Below are 7,574 nucleotides of genomic sequence, written 5' to 3'. Positions count from 1 at the left end.
GGACAGAGCCTTGGGTAGCATGGTTTAGTGTGAGGTGTCCCTGCCCATGGCAGGGGGCTGGAACTGGATGATCTTAAGGTCTTTTCCAACCCAAACTATTCTGTGAGTTTTTGATTCTATCTGCACAGACATCTGCTTTCCACCTGTACCAGCACCCTGACTATGAGCACAAGCCCTTCCCTGACCTTTTGTGAATGAGCTACATGGGCCATGCAGTTGTAGATAAGTGCACACAAATATGCCTGTCTATGCATACAGATCAGCCTTTTACAGGCTTAAAGGTCACAGCATTTAGTATTTAGATCCAAGGGCCTCAATAACTCACCTCTCCCTAGACACCTGTAAGGTTGAAGGAACTCCTGTTGAGATCTTGCTCTCTCAGGTTAAAGCTTTGATTTTATCCTGTTTTTTTTTTGCTGCATGGTGTGCACATCCATCCTCCATCCCTGTGCATCCACAGTGCATGGACATGTTTTTGGAGTGTGTAAAGGGCTGATGCTTGTGAAGGATTTGGAAAACACTGTCAGAAAGTGGAACCTGTGAGTCCCATGGCTAACGTCAAATCATTCAGAGCAGATTAATCACACCGGTGTTTAGGGCTTCTTTCTTGGTTGGGAGCAAAGCCAGCTTTCTTTGCATGGCCAAACAACTTCCAGGAATTCAAACGTAAGGCTTTCGTGTCCTAAATGCTGATAGTTTTGTGCTGTGTTTATTCCCTTGGGTAGTGTGATGTAAATGCTTGACCACTCTGATCTTAGATCGCCAGGTAAGGGCAAATACAGAGCTTGCCCCAGTGCTGTTGCACAACCACAATGAAATCTGTGCTCTCTCTGAGCCATGGATCACCCTCCTATGATGCATTTGTCCAGCTCTTAACACAACTGCTCTGTCATCCCTTATTAGACCATCTGTATGATACCTTGAAGCAAAGCGTTCGTTGTAACCTCTTAGCTGACAGTGATTTACTCTCAAGCACTGAGGTTATTATGTATGAATCCTGGCACCGGCACTCATAAACAGCCCCTACCACCTGGTGACATTGATGCAATTGGGCTGGTTGACCCTTGGAAGCTGGTACTAAAACCTTACAGGGAGCAGGGATTAGTCACAAGGAAGCATTATCTGGTACCACCGCAATGATTGGGCTCTACTGAAAACCAGTAGTAAGAAAATAGCTTTTTGACCTGAGTGTAGCATCACTGCAGAGAAAAAGAGACTCAGGAAGGGAAAGCTTTTAGTTTGTTCAGCACATTCATGGCAGAGCCAAGTAATAAGTCCTGCTTCTTGGCCATTGGATCCCACTCTCTCCATCATAAATAATGCTGAAGTCTCAAAGATTCCCAATGTTCTTGTCAGAACCAATACATTGTTCATGGCTGAAGAAAGACAGAGTCTTATAAAAACCAGAAAAAGAGGTCCTCGTAAATCACCGTGTCTATACTTAGAAATGTGTTAAAGCTGAGCTCCTTTTCAGAGCACATAAAGTATATTTTTTTTTTCCTTTTTTCCGAGTTGAAAAATCCATCCAAAGGTCAGTCAGAAACAGGAATAAAACTGTCTTTGAAATCTCAAGCTGCTGTAATAGCATTGTTGGCAGTGAATGATAAACTCGAGCAGTTGAGGTTTACATGGCACATGAAGAGAACACGTATTTGTCTATACGTTAAATGACCCAGCACTGGCCCTTTTGCATGTCTCCTCCTGACCTATCACACTATTTATAGATTTTCACTACAAAAGGACCTCCTGAACACGAGAAGGAAAACCAAGTAGTTGTGAAGAAACCATCACAGTGGAGCAGTGCTCATAAGCCATCATTCCTGGGCAGGAGGCCAGTTTTAGCGATAACCTCCCAGGTAGCAAGGATGTCAACTCTTCATTTATCTGGCAGGGACTTTTCCAGTCTTTTGGAGGGTGTGAAGGGTTGTTCAAAGGGGTCTTGTGGTAATGAAGGTGTTGGATTGAAAGGGAATTGTGGCATGTCCTGAGTAGGGCTCTAGAGATGTCTGGGGAATGAGGTCTTCTAACCGCTACACAGACTATACCTGACTGAAGGGACTTAAAAGCCATGTATATAGACCTCTCAATTTGAGTTAAAAGCCAAAGCAGTCTTTGATGGTGGCAACACCCAAGGATGGATGAGATTTGGGGTCTCTTTGTCACGCCTCATAGATAGAAAGCTCTTAGCGGAGACCTGTATTGCACTCCTTGCTCTGTTAACTCTGGAGAAGTATATTCTTCTTATATTCATGGAGACAGCCACGGAATATCTTCCATTACCCTGGCTATGTAGCTGCACAATAATGTGCCCTGTCTGTACAGGGAGTCCTAGTGGAAACTGAAAGATCTTCTATAGACGTGAATATGAAGGCCTCATCCCTGGATATTTTAACTTGGAAACTGAGTCAGGTGATGGATTTGAACACCCTGGTGCGCAAGAAGGACTTTAAATGGAGATCTGCAAGGGGGGAAACGGGTTACCATCTCCCTCCTGCAGGGTAGACTTGGCTGCTCCTTTCCTTTAGGATGTCCTGGTGTGTGTTCAGCAGCTCTTGGCCCTGAATGAGAGGTACCTTTTCCCAGCTTCCCCATTCTTCCAGTGCAGGAATGCAGGCAGCGTCACACTTGTAAGGCTTCAAGCTGCTGGGGAGCCTTTTGAGGTACTTCGATGAGCTGATGAGCGCTGGCTTTCCAAGTCCACACTGTGTAGAGGAGCACAAAGCATCTGGGACAGTGTAGATTTTAACTTGGCACATATCTGAGGAGCTTTCTAGGGTGGAATGAAGTATGCCTTGCAGTTCTGAGTGCTGGGAGCAAAGGTGGCACGTGTAGGCTGCAGGAGAATGGCTCTGTGCTTTGAAGATACGAACATCCAAGGCATCCTGGGGAGAGTGAGAGCAGACAGCACTCCACAAACAGCAGAGGAGTCTCCAAAAGTGGACATGCAGAGGTAGAGCCCAACAAGGGCTCAGCACTTCATGTTGCCAACAGAATCCCTCTCACCCACCACGGGAGGACACACCACTCCAGAACCCTTATGAGCATTGTATCACAGGTTGGAAGGGACCTCAAGGATCATCTGCTCCAACCCTTCTTTGCAAAACCAGTCTAGATAAGACAGCCCAGCACCCTGTCCTGTACATGAAGCCTTTAAACCACTGAGGTTGTTAAAGAAAGGAACATCTGTCTATGGCTCCATTCTGTGGGTTTTAATTGACAAAACAGTGCACCCTCTGACTGCCCATCAATGAATCCCACTCATGGTCCTCTGACTTTGTTTTCTGTGGTTCTGCAATTAGGTTCTGCTAACTTGGCCTCTGCTTGCTATTTAGTTGCCTGGACTCCCACGTGCCTTAACTGGGTGCTGAAGGACAACTCTGATGTCTCACAGGCAACTCCAGTGTTTGTGTGCCACCAACCACACTGAACCCAAGCACCCTCTCCCAAGCTGAGTGGCCATTGGCTTTGTCACTTGGCCAATTGATCAGTTGAGGGATGAAACGGGTCAGATTTCAGACTCTTTCACCTTCATTTAAATCCTTGAGCAATGCCTTATCTGTGTGATGTGGGGTGTGTGTTGGTGGGACTAAGGCAAGAGAAACTGGTGGAGATCCTTTAGCTGCAATGCTGCCCCAAACATTAACCTCGTAGGGAGAACTCCACAGCAGAGTTTGCAGGAATGAGGGAGTGAAGCAGTGAGTGGATTTGTCCATGAAGACATTTCTATGCTGGCAATGCAGGGTAAATAACATCTGGGAACACACAAAGCTCCCATAATGCCCTAACCACCTCCTGTGCTTTCAAATGTGTTTTTTCCTCTTGCCTCACAAAAGCAGCTTTTTGTGAATGAGAGCTTATCCATCAATGAGGGAAACAATGGCCCATAAAGACATAATGGTTCATTTGGAGCTCTGCCAGGGGTTATTACTGGTGCACATTCACCTCAGCTGAAGGTTGCATTCAGAGGCTGTGCTTTCCTTGCTGTGCTGCTCATAGACCTCTGTGAAAGGGGGTTCAGGGTGAGGATGTGGGAATTCAGGTTGAGCTGACTTTGCTGAGAGCTTTTCCTTTCCTTCCTTTCCCATTTTGCAGAAGTTTAGGTGTCAGACTAATATATACAAGGAATTATTTATATATAAGGAATATATACAAGGAATATATTAACAAAATGAACACATGGCAGCAGTTACCTGCATATTTTTTTCCCTTTCTTACTGAAGAAGGAAGCTGCAACCAATCTGCATCTTTTCTATGATCTGGGCATAGCTCCAGTACTCTTTAATCTGTATCTACAACAGCATTTTGCTATATGAACATACAGGACTGCAGTGCCACTACATAAGCAGCGTATATGGTGGAGTAGGCTGGTCTCATGTGCTGTGTAACGGCGTGTCTCCAGCTTTCTGTTGTGTAGGAATATGCATTCCCTCCCTTCTAGGCTTGCCACAGTAAATAGAGCCCTGAGAAATCACCCTTCTAACACCAATAAAATCTGTTATTTTAAAGCTTTTAAAGCAGTCTGTTTTGGAGCTATTTCTGGGCGCTCTGTCCTGTGTAAAATTCCATGCCCATTTCAAATGCCCTCCCTACATTTCTTCCATCGTCTTGAGCTTCCATTAGGGCTAAAATTAAGACTGAAAATAAAACCTCAACAACAATGTCCTGTACTGCCCAAAGTGTCTCAGACAAACTGGCAGAGCGCAGTGATTTCAAGGCTCAGTGGCCCAACCTTCAGAGCCCTTAAGGTCTAACTTTCCATTAGTCAACAGGACAACTCATGTAGGTCCTAGTTCAGTTGACCAGAGAAGGACAGAAATGTCTGATTTGCACATGGCAGATCGTCTGATACTTGGGAATTTCTATGGTTTAACCTTTGATGGAGTTGGCAGTGTTCAAGGCCAGGTTGGACAGAGCCTTGTGTGACCTGGTCTAGTGTGAGGTGTCCCTGCCCATGGCTGGGGGTTGGAACTGGATGATCTTAAGGTTCTTTCCAACCCAAATGATTCTATGATCCTATGACTCCATGGTTGGGATCTTGAGGGAACTACCTGCTCCTGTCCTTGCAGTGCAATAGGATGGGTGCCCTGCAGCACAGCAGCAATGCCAGCACTGTCTGGGCTGGTGTGCAGAGCTGTTCCCAACCTTGACAAGAGTTACCATAAGCTGTGCGCCATGGGAACACCAGTTTGATGCAAAGTTGGCCATCTACGTGATGCACCTTGGCTACTTGAAGTGAGTTAGACAAGTAGACAGCATTTCATATGTGGGTATGAAACCAGCACTGACCATGGTAATATGTGAAATTTGACATTAGAGGGATTTATCTATCCCAGAGCAGAAAAAGGTGGGGGGAAAAAAATAGTGATTCCCTTTAATTTCCAGCTTCACTAATTCAAGCACTGCCTGTCCTGTTCTGTTAAGTGTGTCCTCGCTGTCTCTTGGCCAGTTTGCTCTAAGGGTGTACTGAACTCTAAGATTTGTGGCTGGAATGAGCTGAGATATTTGGAAAGAAAATAACAGGCTTGTTTTATGTAAAGTAATACAGCCAATGGAGGCATAGCCAGGGCGTTATTAGGCTTAAGCCAGACTGCTGGTGTTAGGTAGACTCCTATCGAATCTTACTTTGTTGATGAGCAACAATTTGGACATTAATGATGGAATCGAAGGATTTAATCTTTTGCTCAGGGGGACCTTATCACTCCCGACAACTGCCTGAAAGCAGGTTGTAGTGAGGTGGTGTCCGTCTCTTCTCCCAAGTATCAAACAATAGGACAAGAGGAAATGGCCTCAAGCTGCAGCAGGGGAGGTTTAGTTGGAGATGAACAATTCCTTCCCCAAAGGGTGCTCAGGCATTGGAACAGGCTGCCCAGGGCAGTGCTGCAGTCACCATCCCTGCAAGCGTTCACGGTGTAGATGAGGCCCCCATTGACATGGGTTAGTGGTGGCCTTGGCAGTGCTGGGGAACAGACGAGCTTAAAGGTCTTTTCCAACCCAGTTGAATCTATTATTCTATGATTCTGTCTGCACCAGGCAAATGCTGGAGTCGCTTCCTGGGAACTGACTCAGAGAAGTGATGTGAAAGGGTCTTGGAAAAATGAAACATTCCTTAATCCCAGTCTGGACCAGTTCCCCAAAGAGCCTTTTTGCACAAAAGGAGCGTGGGAGCTCATGTGTGCTAGGAAGGTCATGGTGGGTGAAGCTGGACTGGTCCTTGCTGGACTTAGCATTGGTTGGAGATGACCTCAATGCTACGCTGAGTCCATTGTTGGTAAGGACTCACTCGCATGAGTCACCACCCTTCTGAGCTCTTTTTGGGTGTGCACTTGGTCTCTAACATCACCATCTGTACCAGCCTGTTGGAGGGGCTGCATTGTGTAAGCTTGGCTGATACAGCCTAAAGAGAAAGCGCCAAGCTCCCTTCTTGGGACCTACTTACATAGCGAGTGTTATCCATCAAATTGCCTTCAGCCTCAAGCCCATCAAGAAGATGTATTAACACAAAAAGAAGCAGTGAAACATTTAAGGAATAGGTTGTTCCTTGGTATATTTTATAGCTTGTTAATTTGCACTCTACGAAGCCATTCTGTGTGCTTCAGCAATGAGGCCAAGGTCTTATCCTTTAGGAGGTTACTAGAAGCAGGTACTCATTTCATTCCTGGAAGTGATTACAGGCCTGTTATTGATTTGTTCCTTTTCTTATTGATTTGTGATTACAGGCCTGTTATTGATTTGTTCCTTTGTTCCTCCTGATTTGGCTTTGGGAGTGGTTGGCAAAGGATAGTGGATGTAGAAATGGGGGGAAGAAATAGATCTCAGCAACTCCTTGAATCATAGAATACAGGTTGGAAGGAACCTCAGTTTTAATTGTGTGGACCACAAATCAACAGGGAACTGATGTTGCTTGTCTTTGGCTGCCAGCGCAAACCTGAGTCAAAGCCATGTCAAGCACTGACAAACAAATGCGTGTTGTCCTGCCATTATGTGCTGTTATGGGAAATAGCCTCTGGTTCTGAGGCCTTCCAAGGTTACTTCTGACCACTTTGGGTGGGACACGATGATATAAGCATGCCCTCCCGTTTAGATTATATATTGCTTTTTATGTCTTTGATGTAATTAGGACTATTCTGACACAATATTTGGAAAGAGTCTGTATTTGCAAGTGATGTTCTGATCTGCTTTGTTCTTACTTTCAGTTCATTACTTCTTAGTCAAAAGGACTCCTAAATCTCCTTTGGTCTTAAAAGTGCTGTAACTGCATCTGTGACCCCTTCCTGTGATAGTTTAGTAAATGCATCTGGCAAGCAAACGGGCAGGTCCCCTTCACAGCAGCTCCTTGAGACATGACGATGTGAAGAGATGCATCTCTCATCTATGAGATGGGCATTGTGTGTGGGGATGTGGATAGACTAGCATAAAATAGCTTGCTATTACAGAGGTAGAACCATATCCATGTGGGATCTGTCTAAACTGACCCGAAGGGCAGAGACTACAAGCAATGTCTTTTTGTTGTGCAGTTCATGTTGTTATGCTGAAGAGTCTCCTAGTTTGCAGTGGACAGGATACATGGGAATTGT

Source organism: Pezoporus wallicus, unplaced genomic scaffold (assembly GCF_028554395.1).
Source record: "Pezoporus wallicus isolate ANWC-B61680 ecotype Strahan unplaced genomic scaffold, APGP_CSIRO_Pwel_v1 contig_7545, whole genome shotgun sequence".
Lineage (NCBI taxonomy): Eukaryota > Metazoa > Chordata > Aves > Psittaciformes > Psittacidae > Pezoporus > Pezoporus wallicus.
Note: the sequence above shows the minus strand (reverse complement) of the source record.